The sequence below is a fragment of the Amblyraja radiata genome, chromosome 4 (assembly GCF_010909765.2).
Source record: "Amblyraja radiata isolate CabotCenter1 chromosome 4, sAmbRad1.1.pri, whole genome shotgun sequence".
In the NCBI taxonomy this organism is placed as follows: Eukaryota; Metazoa; Chordata; class Chondrichthyes; order Rajiformes; family Rajidae; genus Amblyraja; species Amblyraja radiata.
The window spans coordinates 79,286,712-79,306,590 of record NC_045959.1 but is presented as its reverse complement, the minus strand read 5'-3'; the positions used below and the strand labels follow the sequence as shown (position 1 = coordinate 79,306,590).

Genomic DNA, 19,879 nt, shown 5'->3' with positions numbered 1-19,879 from the left:
GTGCTCACAACCAATATAACTCCAACGTTTTGTAAAATTCTGTTGGAAATGTAATTTAATGTAATTTGCTTGAATTGCAAATCAGATTAACATGAATATGTGCCAATTGCTTGAACTGAAAATATGAAAGGATGTTTTCCATGAAGAAAACCATCCAAAATCTTTGAATTTCCTGGGAAATGATACAGGAGACCATTCTCCCCATGCTGAGTACATTATTAAAGTAAATAATAGCCCTTTACATAATGCCTTATAAGTGCCCATTTTGAATTTCGATGAAAGGAAATTTGGGAATCAGGATGTAAAGCACAATCCAGGTGAGGGATTATACAATTAGTCAATAGTTTTAGAAAAAATAAATCCTGAACTAAATCCTGAAATGTTCAAGAATTTACAATTAAGGTGTGTTTACCGTTGAATTTTGGGAGTGTTATACAATGAGCAGACCTCAGCCAAATATTTTACAGAAAGAGGAACAATTAAAATTTCAAGACTAGAGTCATTGTCACGTCTCTTTTGTGCACGGCTTTAAGGAGAAGGATTTTTGTGTATACTTGCTTTCAAAGCACAGCCAACCAGCAATACTGGGTTTGCAACAGTAATTTGATATTTTCACGCCTTATAATCCTTATGATTTCTACGTGAGAAGTATTAGGCTGGACCTGATGAGAACATTCAAAAATAAAGTTTTGATATAATAGAAAGAATAAAGAATAATGATGATCAAAATTAACTGACATATTTCAGGATGATTTCTTCTTCTGCCTTGTGGCTATGCCCTTGTAAATCTAACAGGAACATTTCTTATTTTACTCAAAAATGCTTTATTTTAAAAAATGTTGATTTCCCAAGAAAATGCAGAATTGAAAATTGTTTTTTGCAATACTATTGAGGCCACTGACATTTAATAATTGGAGAATATCTTTCCTATGGTGCTAACAAATTTGAAGTAACAAAACTGACTAGCCATCCAATGTACCGTGAGCCATAATTTTCACTGACGGTTACCTTTAATGGAAAATTCTGCTTGTACTAGCAGTGTGTGGATGAGCGGAGGCTAGAAAATCGCATGGCTAGCAATTTCAATTGGTCCCATGCACATATCTGTGGGGACCATATGTCTGTAGCAATCACTCCTGCCACATTTGAGCAGGAGCTTTATTAAGTGTGCACATGGAAGAAGAATTGAGGTTAGCAAGGCCTGCTATATTTTTGACATTTTGACAGATGTCCTGGCCAGTGGCATTTTCTTCAATACGGGTATCCAAGGGAGCCATTTTGAGGACCCAATTTATGGGAACAAAAATTAAAATCTTTATTATCATTTATTGGAAAATGGTCTTTGCTTTCCAATGTTTACACTATATTAACTTATTTGTAATCATCTACTACTGGTTCTTATAATATTTTTAAGTGAGGGAAATATATTTGTTATGAGAAGCAGTTGTACCATTGTTACTGATATCAGAGATAAACCGACCTCACAGAAAATAATATGCAATGGAATTCTTAGGGTGAGTGAGTCAGTGAATGCTCAATGCATATGTGAATGCGGTAAGATGTGAAATGCTTTCTTGAGATTACCTTACTATGTGCATTGCTTGGAAATCATCACAGTGACATTACAATTGGCAGACCTGAGAGATAAGAAGCGCTCAACTTTAAAGATTGTTTGGCATTGAAATAGGCCCTACAGCCCACCGAGTGCATGCCAATCATCGATCACCTGTACATCCGCCCTAAATTATCACGGTTTTGCATTCTACACACAAGGGGCAATTTATAGAAGCCAAGTACCCTACAATCCTGCACGTCCTTGGAATGCAGGAGGAAACCAGAGCATCTGGAGAAAACCCACAGCGTTCACGGGGGATCATACAAACTCTGCACAGATAGCATGTAGTCCAGATTGATATTGGGTCTCTGGTGCTTTGAGGCAGCCGTTTTACCGCTGCGTCATTGTGCTGCACTTGATTTCTCCCTGTTCTAATCTGCCAAATAATATCTACATAGTCCTTAGGTGTGTACCTAAGTCTGTGGGAAATGGGTTTCACAAGGTCTCCAGCTGAGTTATCGCATTTTACAGCAAACTTTTTTCTGTTGCTGGCAGCCAAAGTTTTCTGCATACTGATTTTTGTGGCACAGGTTCCACTTACTCCATTAGTCAGCTAATTCAGGGATTTTATTTCTCATCCAACAGTTGATGTTCCTTCTCTATATATTACGATTCACATAATTCCACCTCCTCATGCTCTCTAATTGCATCCTCTGGGTACGGTTAGTAAAGGATGAAAGTGCTGTCCGGCCCTGAACTATCATCAGAAAATTGATCCCTTTTCTAATGATCTGCAGGAGCTCAATTCACAAAATATTAAATGTATTTGTTGTGTCTGTTGTTCTATGTCGGTGTAAGTCTGATTGAAAGTGTTTACCTATAAGCAGCAGATTTTGCAGAAAACATTGTTGAACATATATCGTGTTGGGGGTCACATAAATGTAATTACAAAACCATCCATCTATTCTCACGTCAAGTTATAGGAGGGAGTGTAGAAAGGCAATGCAAGGTTAAGGTCGGTGACGTTTTCTAGCTGGCATACCTAAAGTCAAAGAGCAGCAGAGCTAAAGGGAAGAAGGCTCTGGTGAGAGTAGCCATTTTGCTGAAGGTTGTTTTTCCAGAGTTTCAAGTTTCAAGAGTGTTTATTTGTCATCTACATCTGATATAAACTGGAACATTGAAACTCTTGCTGCAAATTGACAGGCAAATTAATTCCAGTAGCGACAGCAAATATATCTATACTATTACTAAAACTCTCATCTTGACCACTTCCGGTTTGCGGTTTTTTTAATTTGCATGAAAACGGTAAACTATATCGCTAGGAATTTTTCGCCACCTTACTCCAAGCATTGAATGCAGAGGAGAACCAAGTTTTGTTCTGATCGGTGTAATATTAGAAAAGTTATGAAGGTTTAAAAAATAGTGAGATCAGCAGATTGGTCTTCTCGCCTGTCAGTCACCATGAATGTAACGTTCCTTCCGGCATCCGTTGGAGAATAAAGTCCCGGAGGCGAGGCTGTGTCCGTGAGCAGCGTGTGGGTAGAGAGCAGTGTGCGGACTGCTTCTAGCGGCGACCAGTCGGAGTGGGACCGGGAGCTACTGCGTGAAGCCGAAAGCTGAAATAGTGGGATGAGCAGAGTGCGAACTGCATCTGCTGCAACCACCCACCCTTCCAAAACCCCCCTTCCCCCCACAACGCCTGCTTCCCACACATCCCCCCCTTCCAACACCCCCCTTCCCCCCACAACGCCTGCTTCCCACACATCCCCCCCTTCCAACACCCCCCTTCCCCCCACAACGCCTGCTTCCCACACATCCCCCCCTTCCAACACCCCCCTTCCCCCCACAACGCCTGCTTCCCACACATCCCCCCTTCCAACACCCCCCTTCCCCCCACAACGCCTGCTTCCCACACATCCCACCCTTCCAACACCCCCCTTCCCCCCACAACGCCTGCTTCCCACACATCCCCCCCTTCCAACACCCCCCTTCCCCCCACAACGCCTGCTTCCCACACATCCCACCCTTCCAACACCCCCCTTCCCCCCACAACGCCTGCTTCCCACACATCCCACCCTTCCAACACCCCCCTTCCCCCCACAACGCCTGCTTCCCACACATCCCACCCTTCCAACACCCCCCTTCCCCCCACAACGCCTGCTTCCCACACATCCCCCCCTTCCAACACCCCCCTTCCCCCCACAACGCCTGCTTCCCACACATCCCACCCTTCCACACCCCCCCTTCCCCCCACAACGCCTGCTTCCCACACATCCCCCCCTTCCAACACCCCCCTTCCCCCCACAACGCCTGCTTCCCACACATCCCCCCCTTCCAACACCCCCCTTCCCCCCACAACGTCTGCTTCCCACACATCCCCCCCTTCCCACCGCCCCCCTTCCCCCCACAACGCCTGCTTCCCACACATCCCCCCCTTCCAACACCCCCCTTCCCCCCACAACGCCTGCTTCCCACACATCCCCCCCTTCCCACCGCCCCCCTCCCCCACCCCCACACCCTATCCCACCCCTCCTACCCCCACAACCCACCTACCCCCACACCCCTCATCCACCGCCCCCCCTCCCCAACACCACCCACCGGAAGATACTAGCATGGATAGCGAGTTGACTGGATGGCAGAAAGCAAAAGCATTGCAATAAAAGGCACTTTTTCAGGTTGGCTGCCAGTGACTAGTGGAGTTCCACAAGGGTCGGGACTGGGACCCTTACAACTCTTTAAGTTGTATTTTAATGATTTGGATAAGGGGATTGAAGGCTTTGTGGCCAAGTTTGCAGATGATGCTGAGATAGATGGAGGGGCAGGCGGTGTGGAGCAGTGGCGAGCTGGCCAGGGTGTCAGCTTACCCAATGGCAAGTGGGCCCCTGATGAAGTGGGCCCCCTATATCAAGTGGGCTCCTGATGAAGTGGGTCCCCTTTGTCACCTGGCAACCAATATTTTTAGACCCAGTCCGCCACTGGTGTGGAGGAAGCAAGGACTCTGCAGAAGGACTCGGACAGTTTAGGAGAATGGGCAGAGAAGTGGCTAGCATTCAATGCTAGCCAAAACAGAGATGTCTTGCTGAGGCTCTATAAGGCATGGGTCAGGCTACATTTGGGGTACTGTGAGCAAATTTGGGCCCCATATCTGAGGAAGGATGTGCTGGCTCTCGAGAGGGCCCAGAGGAGGGTTACAAGAATAATTCCAGGTTTGAATATGTTGGCATATGATAAGTGTTTGGCAGCACTGGGCCTCTGTTCGCTGGAGTTTAGAAGGTCGAGGGGGGATTGAAACTTACAGAATAATGAAGGCATAGATAGAGTGGATATGGAAAGGATGTTTCCACTGGTGGGAGAGTCTAGGACCAGGGTTCATAACCTCAGAATTAAAGGGTGCTCTTTAAGAAAGGAGGTGAGAAGGAACTTCTTTAGCCTGACGGTAGTTAATCTGTGGAACTCATTGCCACAGAGGGCTGTGAAGGCCAAGCCAGTGGATATTTTTAAGGCAGAGATAGACAAGTTCTTGATTAAAACGGGTGTCAAGGGTTATGGGGAGAAGGCAGGAAACTGGGATTAGGTGGCAGAGATCAGCCATGATTGAATGGCGGAATAGATTTGATGGGCCGAATGACGTAATTCTACTCCTGTAAGTTGTGAACGTGAACTTGTGACAGTAGAAAAAGTTTTTGATATGCTTACATATGGGTCAAGGCATCGAGTACATGAGTTGTAATGTCATGCTGCATTTGTATAAAATATTTGTTAGGCTGCACTTAGAACATGGAACATAGAACAGGACAGCACAGGAACAGACCCTTCGCCCCACAATATCTGTGCTGAACCTGATGCCAAGACCAACCCTTATTTGCCTGCACATAATCCATATTCCTCCATTCCCTGCATATCCATATGCCTATCTAGAAATCTTTTAAATGCCACTGTCGTATATGCCTCTACCGCCACCCTCAGCAGTGCATTCCGGGTACTCACCGCCCTCTGTGTAAAAACAAGTGCACCGAACATTTCCTTTAGAGTCATAGAGTCATAAAGTGATACAGTGTGGAAACAGGCCCTTCGGCCCAACTTGCCCACACTGGCCACATATCCCAGCTACATTAGTCCCACATGCCTGCGTTTAGTCCATATCCCTCCATACCTGTCCAATCCATGTACCTGTCGAACTGCTTCTTAATTGTTGGGATAGTTCCCGCTTCAACTACCTCCTCTGGCAGCTTGTTCCGTACACACACCACCCTTTGTGTGGAAAATGTTATGCCTCTGATTATAATTAAATGTTTTCCCCTTCATCTTAAAGCTATGTCCTCTGGTCCTCGATTCACCTACTCTGCGCAAACGACTCTGTGCATCTACCTGATCTATTCCTCTCATGATTTTATACACCTCTATAAGATCAGCCTACTCAACCTCTCCCTGTAGCTCAGACCCTTTAAACCTTGTGCCTCTCCCCATAAAGCTAGGCGCTCCAGAATTTGATATTTCCATCCTGGTAAATAGGTTCTGACTGTCTACCCTATTTATGCCTCTCATAATTATATATACTTTGAACAGGTCTCCCCACCAACTCTGGCAATGCAGAGAAAACAATCCAAGTCTGCCCAACTTCTCCCTGTCGTTAATATCAATTAATCGTAGCATAATTCCGGTAAACCTCCTTTGCACTCTTCCCAAAGCCTCCACATCCTGCCTGTAATTGGGTGACCAGGCAGGATGTGCAATACTCCAAATGCTGCCGAACCAAAGTCCTATAAAGCTGCATTATAACTTCCTGACACTTAATGTGTATAGTTCTGGTTACCATATGGAAGGAATGATTTAAAAAAAAGTAATTAAAATAAACTTTATTCAAGTAAAAAATATGTACAATAGAGGAACCATGCAAACAATTATTCTGACATTCTCGGAGGCTATAGATAACATTCAATACTGTTCACACAAATCACACAATTTTACCCCACACCCTTACCACTCATGTGGCGACTGACGTGTAATTCCTTTCTTTATTTTGAGGGGTGTCTCCACCACATCCTGCCCCACAATGTCCAGCAGTGGAAGGACCCTGGGCTGTCGCCCTCCTCCACAGAGCCTTGCTGTTGGCTGCATCAAGCTTCAGTGTGTCCCTCAGCACGTACTCCTGCAGGGGAAGGATGTGGTAGCACTGAAGAAAGTGCAGGCAAAATTCACCAGGATGTTTCCTGGATTGGAGAACTGTAGTTATAAGAGAGACAGGCATTACAGTCAACATGAGTGATTAGGGCCCAAATGTCTTGTTTCTGTGCTGCACCATTCTATGATTCCCTATATATTATGTGGCATCGTGTCTTGCAAATAAAGATGTTTTATGCTGAAGTATAGTGCTATGCAGGGACTAAAGTTACAGCTTAGTCTGGTTATCACCAGGTGATTATGTCATATGCTCTTCAATTGCATTTTTTCGATGATTTTTTCTCTTGGTTGTGATAATCTAATGCTGTCAATTGTTTGTGACAGTTGAGCTTTCTAAACATATGCCTCGTCAGCTGGAAAATGGTTGTGTGGCTGTGTGAAAGTTTGGGAAATGTTAGCAATAAGTGTTTGCCCCTTTAGCTCTTTCATTTATTAATTTATACATGGTAACTTGTAAATTAAACCTTTGAATAGCCTGACTTATTTCCTATTTTGTACAGCTGCTTAATACCATTTTCCCTATTTGATTGCACACAAGATTATTTTTGAAGGAATTATATACCCTACACCATGCTAGGTAGGGCTACTTGTAGGGCTACATGATCCATTTAGAATAGCTGAGTAGTGGAAATGTTGCCCTGTCCTAAAAATCCACAGCCATCCTGCAGTTGCAGCAAATTGTTGCTTGGAATGGAAGGTGAATGGACTGATGAAGGCCAATGTACTGACTCCAAGTTCCCTGATTTTGGAGATGAATTTGATGGGATAATGCTTATGGAATTGAAAACAGAGCTGTGATCTCGGGATAGATGTTTGACGTAGGTGTCTCTCTTATGTCTCCACCGATGAGTGTAGGGCCAAGGAGATGGCATCATCTGTAGTCCTGATGTGATGATAGGCAAACTACAGTGAACCTATGACCTCCTGTTCTTGATTCCACTACTCCAGGGAAAACATTTTGTGTATCCACCCGATCAATTCCCCTTATCATCTTATACACCTGAAAAGATCACCTCTCTTCCTCCTGTGCTCCAAGGAATAAACTCCTAACCTGTCCAAAATCTCCCTATAACTCAGCCCCTCAAGTCCTGGTATATCCTCATGAATCCTCTCTGTATTCTTCCGAGCTTAACAACATCTTTCCTATAACAAGATACCCAAAACTGAATACAGTACTCCTCACCAACGTCTTGTACATAACATCCCAACTGTTATACTCAATACGTTCACTGATGAAGCCAATCTGCCGAAAGCACCCTATCTACCTGTGATGCCACTTTGAAGGATCTATGTACCTGCACTCCTAGACCACTCTCCTCTACAATAGGCCCCAGAACTCTGATGTACAGCATTTAAAATCAATTTCTATAGGAGGGGTCATAGAGTCATACAGCATGGAAACAGACACTTCGGCCTAACTTGCTCACACCGACCAACATGTCCCTTCTACATTAGTCCCATCTGCCTATTTTTTGCCCAGATCCTTCCAAACCTGTTATCCGTGTACCTGTTATATTGTTTTTTAAACATCGCAATAGTCCCTGCCTCAACTACCTTCTCTGGCATCTCGTTCCACGCACCCACCACCCTTTGCGTGAAAAAGTTACACCTCAAATTCCTATTAAATCTTTTCCCCTTCAACTTAAACATTAAACCAATGTCCACTGGTGTCCCCTACGGGTACAAATGAAAAAATATATTTTAATAATCCTTCAGAGTTGAGCTTCTAATTATCTGGTATTGTGGAACAAAATTTCAAGGGAAGTCACTAATGCCTAGTGCCAAGGGAAATTTAAAAGTAAAAATTTGATACCCATGCCGCTTGTTGACCACAGTGAATTTGCTGAATGCTGACTCCATATCTAAATGAAATCAACATCGCCATTGTTCATGCAGAACCGTTGACCTGAGTTTATGATACTGTGGCCAGGAAAAAACAACTGAAGATCTTTAGTGTAATCTGAAGAAAGACATCCACTTGACAGCATATAGTAGGTACTTCTGGAATAAAGAATTGTGCTGACACCAGTTAAAGGTGACATGCCACTCTGCGGAACATGCAACATCTACATGACAAAGTTTTATGTAATTTATAGCACCTCTTGAATCTTTAATGTAAATTATGCGGACTGGAAGGATGGCAGGCAGCTGACAAAAAGGATTAAGGAGACACAAGTGAAGGTTAAGTCACAAGGATGCTTTTTTCTGGCCTAAGAAGAAAGGATGAAGCTTGGTTAATAGATTTGAAAAGAGCTTCATTAAGAACGAGGAAGAGGCTGAATCTCTCTCGGAGAGTCATTTACCACCTGATCGAAATAATGGGGCAGAGTGTGTGTGATCTAAAGATTGATACCTGAAGTAAGACGGAGCAGAATGAGGAAGAATGTTTGCTCAGATAAAGAAATACAAGTTGAAATTCAGAGGAGTAGTCACAAAAAGCTGGAGTAACTCAGCGGGTCAGACAGCATCTCTGGAGAAAAGGAGTAGATGACGTTTCGGGTTGAGACCCTTCTTCGGATTGAGAGTCAGGGGAAAGGGAAACGAGAAATATAGATGGTGATAGAGAGACATAGAACAAATGAATGAAAGATATGCAAAAAAGTACCGATGATAATGAATACAGACCATTGTTAGCTCTGGGCTAGGTGAAAACTAGTTACAGACAATAAGACAACAAGACGACGTTGAAACTAGAACAACGACTTGGGTGGGCGAAGGACAGAGAGGGTGGGGATGCAAGGGTTACTTGAAGTTGTCTATTTTTAGTTTAAACCAGCAACTGCAGTTCCTTCTTACACATTCTGATGAGTAGTGTTTGATGAAGATATGGTTTGAGGTGAATGACTGTGAGGGGTAAATATCAGTGCCAAACTTCCATGTGTTGAGTTGTGCCAGTATATCATTATGCCATAGATTCATACAGGATGGAAGAAGGTTATTCAGCCATCAAGTTTATACTTATACCAATCTCATTCCAGCACTTGGCACGTAGCCTTCCATGCCTTGGTGTTTCAACTGGTCATTTCAATACAATACAACAACAACAATACAATTTATTGTCATTTGAGCCTCAGTGAGGCTCAAACGAAATTCTGTTTCCACAGCCATACAAACAAAGACAATTTCCTAGACATACACACAATTTAATTCACACAAACATCCATCACAGTGGACCCACTGTGATGGAAGGCAAAGTCTTTTCTCTCCCCTGTTCTCCATGTCTCTCCCGATGTCCAAGCCCCAGGCGGGCGATGATAAGTCCCACGGCCATTTTAGGCCGTTTTGGGCGATTTACGGCCCCGCTCCCGGTCTAAATGTCATAAAGTTGGAGCCCCCGGCGGGCGCTGGAATGTCCCACGGCCATGAAGCCGCGCCGGGCGATGTACGTCCCCGCTCCGGGTCGTTCCAACCCCGCGACATGGGCTGGAGAAGTCGCGTCGCGGGAGCTCCGGGAAGCGGTCTCTCTCTCCCCCCGGACCCGCGAGCTCCTGATGTCCCAGTCCACCGGACCTGCGGCTGCGGTGCTGGAGCCTCCGAGCCCCAGGAGTCGAGTCGCAGCAGCGAGTCACCACCGCTCCCCGCGCTCCGAGGCCGGCCAGCCCCACGATGGTGAGTAGTCCGCAGCTCCGCAGCTCCGCAGTCTCCCGAGCCCCCGGGTTGTTCAGGTTGGAGGCCGCTCCACGGTGCTAGGCCCGAACGACAACGGAGACCCGACAGGGAAAAGGTCGGGTCTCCCGGACAGGGAAGAGATTTTAAACGGTTTCCCCCTCCCCCCCCCCACCCCCCACATATACACATTTAAAACTAGTATTAAAAAAAGCACCAACACTACATTTAACTAGACAAAAAATAAAAAAAGACAGACAAGCTGTAGGGGCCGCTGCAACGGGTGAGTCGCGCCGCCAACTCCTTACATATCATGAGAGTATTTACATGCGCCACTTCTTCAGGCAGTTTAGGATTCAAACCACCCACTGGATGAAATAATTCCTCTTCAAATCTCCTCTAAATCACTTACCTTAAACCCATGCACCCTTTTTATAGACATCTCTGCTAAGGGGAAGAGTATTTTGCAATCTTTCCACCAATGCTCCTCGTACTTTTGTATTGTCTAATCAGGAGGATGTGCTAAAGGGCTCACTGAAGCTTGGTGTTGCCAACGCGAAGGCTCTCTGAGGAAGGGTCAAAGTCTTGGGCCCTTCCGCTGCTGGACATTGAGGGGCAGAGTCTGATTGGGACACCCCTCAAACAAGGGAAAGGATATCATCTCAGGGTGCCACATGAGTGTCAGATCCTCGCCCGGATCCAAATGTAATAAGCATACTTCAAGGACACTGAATGCTTTGTTTTATTTGTCCGCCATTCCTTTACAACCTGGCAACATGTGTCCTCTGACCTTTCTGAGTCATAGTAACACGTGACACATTTAAATACAACGTCAGTTACCATGACATCCCTCCCTTATCAAACAAAAAGGATATCTGCATCATCACATTGGAGACTGAACATTCCAATATCATTTTAGGATATTGCATCCATTACATTGATAATGCATCATTTTCATATGTCAATACATTTCATAGTCATTATATCTCTTGGGTGGTCCTCTCTGACATTTTGGTCTGACCACTGCCTCTGTTTGACAGGTACTGGCAAGGGTGTTTAGCTTAAAGATTGGTGTAAGTATGATACTATTGAATGTAGAGACACTGAGAACGTGTGAAGAGCTTTGCACAGTTATTTTATGTTGTACATATTTTTTATTCTGACACGATTATTTTTGGAAAAAAAGGAACTGTGCATGTATCTGGGATTTAAAGGGCAGGTCAAAGATGGTGCACCTTTAACTGCGTATGTACCACTCATTGTACCAGGTATTGACAAAAAGAAAAGGTAATTTGGTCATGTGTGAAGCACAATAGGGGGTTACCACCACCCCCACCAATTAGAAAGAGCAATTAACACTGTTCTTCATGATGATGTTTGCATCCTGTGTATAAATAAATAAAAAGGCCTTTTTACTTACAGGCAATAGTGTCATATTTAGTGAAGAGTTGTTTTTCATCTAGCCTCTGTGATTTAGGCATAGTTTAACAATGGAAAGTAGTAAGGTAAAGTACTACAACATTGAGTTACAATAGTAAACCCAATCGATGGGAAAATACAAATTAAAATATGCACGGGGCAGCACATTTGATCATATCACATTTGTGCATATACTTAATGCTTTGGTGCACAAGGTTTGTAACTGGTGAATTATAAAATCAGGCCAGATTCTCTTTGAATGTTTAACTGCCTGTTATATACAGTTATCTACATCCTACCAGAGAATTGAAGAACAAGCAACGGTTTAATTAACATCTTCCCTCAAACATCACAGATGATCATAACAGATAAGCCATCAGTACACAGCAGTCATTCAGATATGCAAACTCACATATCATACTCCATCAATAATACTTGAGGTCTTGGTCTTTATCTTTTAGATATTAAAATATGCACTGGTGATGGCTTAGTATTATCAAATGTTGCATTGTGTTTTTATTTAAATACTACCACATACCTAAGCATTTTGCTGCAGACTCAAACGCAAGTACTTTACCTGCAGTGGATTACATCTATATATCTTTACCTAAGTAAGTAATATACTTTTTTCAATTGTGTTATTGAAAGAATCAGTATTTCATTGTAATTATAGTCTTATTTGACTTTGAGCTCCAGAGACCAATTAAGTCAACTGATGATGAAGATGCTCACCAAAAGGATCTCGATACTATGGTCGAGTGGTCACAACAATGGGGCATGCAGTTCAACCCTTCCAAATGTGAAACCATGCGTGTCACCAGAAAAAGGAATCCAGGCGTCACATCCTACAACATACTTGGTGTCACCCTTGAAGAATCCAAACAAACCAAGTATCTTGGCATCAAATTGCAGAATGATCTGCGTTGGAATGGTCAGACTCATCATGCAACAGTGAAAGCAACAGGTGTCCTAAACTTCCTGAGGCGCAACTTTCATCATTGTTCAGCTTCTGTCAAGGAGAAGCTGTATTTCACCCTCGTTAGACCTCATTTGGACTACGCAGTTGCAGCTTGGGACCCATACACAGATAAAAACATTTCATCCATCGAACGTGTCCAAAGACAGGCCGCTCGATTTGTTACTAACACCTATGAGAGAGAAGCGAGTGTCAACAAACTTCTGAATTCTCTGGGGTGGAACCCTCTCACCGTTTGACCTGTTTTTACAAAATGTTAAATGGTCAGCTAGACATAGATCACAAGACCTACACCGACCCCAAACCAATTAGGAGCAGACGAGGGCATTCGATCCAGTTTGTGATCCCAGCTACAAAGACAAATGTGTACAGCAATTCGTTCTTCCCACGCACAATTAAAGCATGGAATAATCTCCACCAAACTATAGTTACCCAACCAGATGCAACTAAATTTAAAGTAGCACTTTCTTTCCAATAACCCTTTCTGGCTTAATCCCTCCCTTCACCACCTCCAGTTTAAATTCCAGTTGGAATATTTTGGAGGACCAAGTAACCAAGACCAATGCCTCAAACCCACTCTTTTGATTATTTTGCCAAGAGTTATAGCTACATTAGGAATGAAAGGGTCATTTGTATTGTTTTCATTTTAGAATCATACTGTTATACAACGTGGAAATAAGCCCATTGGCCCAACTTGTCTATGCTGACCAACATGCCCCATCTATACTAGTCCCACCTGCTTGCCTTTGGTCCATATCCCTCCATACCTATCCTATCCATGTAACTGTCCAAATGTTTTTTAAACGTTGTGATAGTACCTGCCTCAACTACCTCCTCTAGAAGCTTGTTCCATATACCTACCATCCTTTGTGTAAAAACAATTTCCCTTCAGTTTCCTATTAAGTCTTACACCCCTCACCTTAAACCTGTGTCCTCTAGTTCTTGATTCCCCCACTCTGGGTAAAAAAACTCTGTGCATTTACCTATCTAATCCTCTCATGGTCTATAAGATCTCCCCTCATCCTCCTGCATTCCAAGGAATAATGTCATAGTCTGCTCAACCTCTACCTATAACTCAGGCCCTCAATTCCTGGCAACCACCTCGTAAATCTTCTCTGCACTCTTCCAGCTTAACAACAAATTTCCTACATCAGGGTGACCGAAACTGAACACAAGACTCTAAATGTGGCCTCACCAATGTCGTATGGAACCGTAACATGATCTCCTAACTTCTGTACTGAATACACTGACAGATGAAGGCCATTGTGCCGAAAGCATTCTTGACCACCCTATCTTAAAAGACATATCTGTCATATTATTTGTTCTTGGATTCTTGCTATCAGAATTTGAATCTCACTGACTCCTTCAGGATTCTACTCTATATAATTTTGCCAGAAATATATGATTCAATTGCATGGGCACTAATCTTGCTTGTCCCCTCTCAATACCTGGAGAATTAAGGATGTCGTGGGCTGAGATCTATACTCTTTGGAGTCATAATCACACTAGGACAATGATGATTCACAGATAAATAAACCAGGTTAAAATAACAGATACAGGATTAAATGGTGAAGGGAGTTCACTTTCTTAGGAAGAATACAAGTAGACACATGATGTATTCTTCATGTTATTAAATTAACCAGTATATATTTGGAATGAATTAAGAAGCAATTTGTATGCAGCAGCAGCAAGTGCCAACGTGTCATTTTATGTTAGTCAGAAGATAAAGTTGTGATGTTAGAAGAAGAGCAGTTGGAAAAAAAATTAAAACAAATTTGGAAAACAGTTGGAAAAAAAAAATTCTTTAAAATTTTTTTTTCTTTTAAAGAATGTAGACCTTTTAAAAAAAAAGCCAATTTCCAGTAACCAGATTAGTCAGCACTAAACATACAAACCTCTGTTTTTCCAGGAGAATTACTGACAAGGAATATTGAACTAGAATGTCTTTAAATTGTAATGCAATTTCAGCTACAGCATCATAAGATTTCAAAGAGTGTAGCAAACCACAATTTATTGTGTGTTGAAATATTGTTTTTCTTTGAACCAGCACTGATGATTTTTAATTGTAATATTTGCATAACTTCATTTGGTCTGAACTAAAGATAACATTTAGAAATAACAGGGTAAATGAGGAAAGGAAAAATACCCTATAGGCAATGTTCAATAGGCAATAACATTAAATATGAAAGGACACAAAGAGCTAGAGTAACTCAGTGAGTAGGCAGTATCTCTGGAGAACAGACTCTGAAGAAGGGTCCCGAACCGAAATGTCACTCATCCATGTTCTTCAGAGATGCTGCTTTACCCATTGACTTACTTCAGCACTCTGTGTCCTTTTATATAAACCAGCATCTGTACTTCTTTGTTTCAAAATTAAATATGAAATAGTTACAAATTCTTAAGTGATAAGTTTGAATTGTAAAAATGAAATATAAATGTGAAAAAAAAGCCTCCCCCTGCTTTTAAGGTGGAGCTCAATTGGTAAAGCTAAGACTTCATAGAATTGAGACAAGGGAACTGCAGATGCTAGAATCTTGCTTAGAATACAAAGTGATGGAGAAATTAGTGGGTCAGGCAGCATTTCAGAAGGACATGGATAGGTGATTTTTTGGGTTGGGACACTTCCTCGCACATTGTACAATTGTTACCTGCTACATTATATTTTACTTGCTATCCTCTGCTTCTTCTATTGCTAGGTCTTCAGCCTAAATTCGTAGATATTTTCCTCTCTACAGATATTATCTGATCTAAGTTTCTCCAACATTATCTGCTTTAATTATTCTTTATTCATTTCATTTTAGGAGCTTGCAAATACCCGTGAGGATATTCTACGTCTTTGTATTAGTCAGAAATTATTAAGCATGTTGATTGCCTGCAATGTTTTAGTGCAATGGAGGTGGTGCTATGAATTAACCCAGAACTGCTTCTGATTGGTTTGAAACTAGAGTAAAAGTTACTCAACTGATTTGTGGTTTTACTTTTATCTAGGAAAGAACTGTAGATGCTAGCTTAAATCAAAGGTAAACCAAATGCTGGAGTAACTCAGCACGTCAGGCAGCATCTCTGGAGAGAAGGAATGGGTGACGTTTCAGGTCGAGATCCTTCTTCAGACCAAAGATCCTATAGCGATAGGATCTTTGCTTCAGACTGATGTCAGGGGAGGGGGCGGGACAGAGATAGAATGTAGTTGGAGACAGTAAGACTAGTGGGAGAACTGGGAAGGGGGAGGGGATAGAAAGGGAAAGCAAGGGCTCTCCAGAGATGCTGCCTGACCCGCTGATTTACTCCAGCATTTTGTGTCTACCTGTGGTTTTACTTAACCAGGGGTCTTGCAGTTTCATGCAGGCATATTGCTGGGAAATGAACAGCAGAGAATAGTTAATGTAAGAAATGAAAAACATAAATCTGTGAATTATTTTCATAAGGCCAAAAACTCAAAAGCGACTGTTCATCACTTTCACCATATCAAGATCAAGTTTCAAACTTGGCCTCACCCCAGAGTGGGCCCTATTTACTGAAACATGTGCAACTTAAATTGGCATGATATTATTGTGTAGGAATTCCATAGAGGCATATTTCCATAGCAGAGGGAATTGAAGCAGTCAACATGAAGTAAATGATGGGACTAACACAAGACACACGTTTCATTTACAGATATAGAGGTGGCGCTCCAATGAGAAACTAGGACAGTGATGTAGACTAAAGATGACACATCTTGAACTGAATGAAAGACGTCCAGAGATTGAAAGGTACCTGTTTTGTGTGTTAAGTGTGCTGTAAAAAATGTTAGTAGTGGGGGCCAATGTAGTGTCTGTAGGTTTCTCAGCATAGGCATACATCAGATGAAGAGTTATCTACAGGACATCCTTGACTGAAGGACGTAAGCTCTCAGTCAACGGAAGAGGCTACGGAAGCCTACTGTGCAAGCGTCTTGTAGACACTGACCTCTTCTCCAGAAGTTGCACAGTCATCTTCTCCGTCAGAAGTTTCAGACTTTATTGATATCGCCTTACAATGGTAACACACACACATTTCTTTGTTGTTTACTTTGTCTGTTGACTCTTACTACGCACGATAGTACAACACAAACAGCATTTCATATTTCGCTTGACTCCTCACATTCGCACACAGTTAGATTTAGCTCTTAGGGCTAAAGGAATCAAGAGATATGGGGAAAAAGCAGGAACGGGTTACTGATTTTAGATGATCAGCCATGATCTTAATGAATGGAGTTGCTGGCTCGCAGGGTCGAATGGCCTACTGCTGCACCTATTTTTCTATGTTTCTATGTTATGTCCTAGGTCTCCTCCAATGTCAGTGTGAGGTTAAACACAAATTGGAGGAACAGCATCTCATATTTCGCATGGACAGCTTACAGCCCAGTGGTATGAATATTGATTTCTCTAACTTCAGGTAGCCCGGCATTCCCTCTCTCTCTTTCCCTCCCCCACCCAAGTCGCACTGGCTTCTCGTTTTCACCCAACAAACAGCTAACAATGGCCTGTTTGCTTCATCATCGTTACTTTTTTGCAAATCTTTCATTCATTGTTCTTTATCTCTCTACATCATTGTCTATATCTCTTGTTTTCCTTTTCCATACCAGTCTGAAGAAGGGTCTCGACCCAAAACGTCGCCCATTCCTTCGTTCCAGAGATACTGCCTGTCCTGCTGAGTTACTCCAGCTTTTTGTGTCTATCTTCAGTTTAAACCAGCATCTGCAGTTCCTTCCTACACTTACAGCACTTTTCTGTTTACTTCATTTGTAGAATCTTATCACTCATGATAGCACCCCCCACACACACACACACACACACACACACACACACACACACACACACACACACACACACACACACACACACACACACACACACACACACACACACGTCTTTGCTGTTTACTTTGTAGATTCTTGTTGAGGCATAACTGTTGCCTTGACTCTCTCTTCCTGTTCAAATAAATGACAGAGTCTTCATTGCAATTTGCTGTCTACTGTTTATTGCAACCATATGACTGATTGGTTTCCCACTGAACCAACTTGTAGTGTCCACATGACAAAAAAGCCAGCCATTTCTATGGCTTGTTCCCATCTTGCGTCCAGCAATTACGTTTCACATTTTTAAGCCCAATCCCCGTGTTATTGACCATTTAGTATCTCTCAAGTGCCCAATGCCAAATAGCATGTAGTTCCTGGGTGCTGGTAAACTCATCAAGGCCTCGTATGACGATATTTCTCTGTCCGTGTCCTCGTCCAGAAACTTGAAGGTACAGTTCACCATCAGGAATGTTTACACATTCTACACACAGGGCATATGGGTACTCTCATATCTTTCAAACTCACCATTGTACAACTCTTGTCATTACTGGACCCAGAGAACTCTGTTGCCTACCAGATTTGCACCTGATTGTTGCTCTGCTCTCAAGCAGCAAGATCCTAATTCCAACAGATCCTAATTCCAATGTTGAACAGAGAATTCCACTGATTCACAACTCTGGGAGAAAAAGTTTTCAGTCTATACCCATGACTGTGTAGCCTTACAGAGTGCGAACTCCATCATCAAGTTCGCCGACGACACCACTGATGTTGGACGAATGACAGATGCTGATGAATCAGAGTATAGAAATGAGATCGACCGATTGACCAAATGGTGCCAGCACAACAACCTAGCTCTTAACACCAGTCAAACCAAGGAACTGATTGTGGATTTTGGAAGAGGAAGGATGAGGAACCACAATCCTGTTTATATCAATGGGACGATGGTGGAGAAGGTCAAAAACTTCAAATTCCTGGGCGTGCCTATTTCCGAAGATCTTTCCTGGACCCAGCACACTGATGCAATTATAAAGAAGGCACATCAGCGCTTCTACTTCCTGGGAAGATTACGGAGATGCGGTATGTCAAAGAGGACTCTCCTGAACTTCTCTACAGGTGCACAGTAGAGAGCATACTGACTGGTTGCATCGTGGCCTGGTTTGGCAACTTGAACGTCCAGGAGCGGAAAAGACTGCAAAAAGTTGTGACCGATGCCCAGTTCATCACTGACTCTTACCTCCCCACCATCGAAGGGATCTACCGCAGTCGCTGCCTCAAAAGACAGTCAACATCATCAAAGACCCACACCATCCTGGCCACACACTCATTTCACCATCGGGAAGAAGGTACAGGAGCCTGAAAACTGTAACGTCCAGGTTCAGGAACAACTTCTTCCCTACAGCCATCAGGCTATTAAACACAACAACAAATAAGCTCTGAACTACAACAGATTATTATTATGATTGCACTATATTTGTTTATTTATTGAGTATGTGTGCATGTGTATATATTATCACACTGAACTTTTTCTCTCCCGTTATGTACTATTCTGTTGTGCTGCAGCAAACAAGAATTTCATTGTCCTATCTGGGATTTATGACAATAATGGTTCAATGGTTCAATGGTTATTTTATTGTCACATACACCTAGGTGAAGTGAAATGCTTCTTGCCATGCAGCACATAAAGAAAGAATACAGACATAACAGTAATAAAGACATTTAAACATAAAAACATCCCCCCACAATGGTTCCCATTATGAGGGAAGGCACAGATTCCAGTCCCATCCCCATGTCCACCCATAGTCGGGCCTATTGAGGCCTCCACAGTTGCCTCTACAGAGGCCCGATGTTCCAGGCCGTTCTCACCGGGTGATGTTGGTCCGGCGTCGGGAGAGTCCTCTCAGCGGCTTGGGACACCTGGAACGGCCACTTCCATACTGGAGGCCGCTGCTTCCGAATCCGACAAGGCCGCGCCGTTTGGAGCTCCACTACTGGCAATCTCATCGCGAGATCCCAGGCTCCCGATGTACAGTTCAGCGCCACCGCCCGCAGCTGGTCGCTCCTCAGACCCGCAGCTCCGCGATGTTTTTTCGCCGGTCCAGCTCACCGGAGCTCCAGCGCGGCGACCCGGGCAAGGCATCGCCCACTCCGCGATAGCGCTCCAGCGCTGTGCCGCCGCCGAAGCCGAGGTTCTGGGCGGTCCCCGACAGGAAACGCCGCTCCAGGCCCGCTGGTAGGCTGTGAGGACGGGTCAAAGCTGCAGCCCGGAGAAAAGCTGCCTCTCCGACCAGGTAGGGACCCTGAAAGGCAGTCCCCCCCCCCCCCCCCA

General features: G+C 43.5%; 1 long non-coding RNA gene across 1 annotated transcript in view; it reads left to right on the top strand.

Moving 5' to 3' along the window:
- Positions 1-18,846, top strand: part of LOC116972306 — a 52,145-nt gene extending 33,299 nt beyond the window's left edge. The window contains exons 2-3 of the long non-coding RNA XR_004411771.1: positions 16,392-16,486; positions 18,667-18,846. This is a non-coding gene — a long non-coding RNA (uncharacterized LOC116972306). The remainder of the gene's footprint in view (positions 1-16,391; positions 16,487-18,666) is intronic.
- Positions 18,847-19,879: the final 1,033 nt, after the last annotated feature.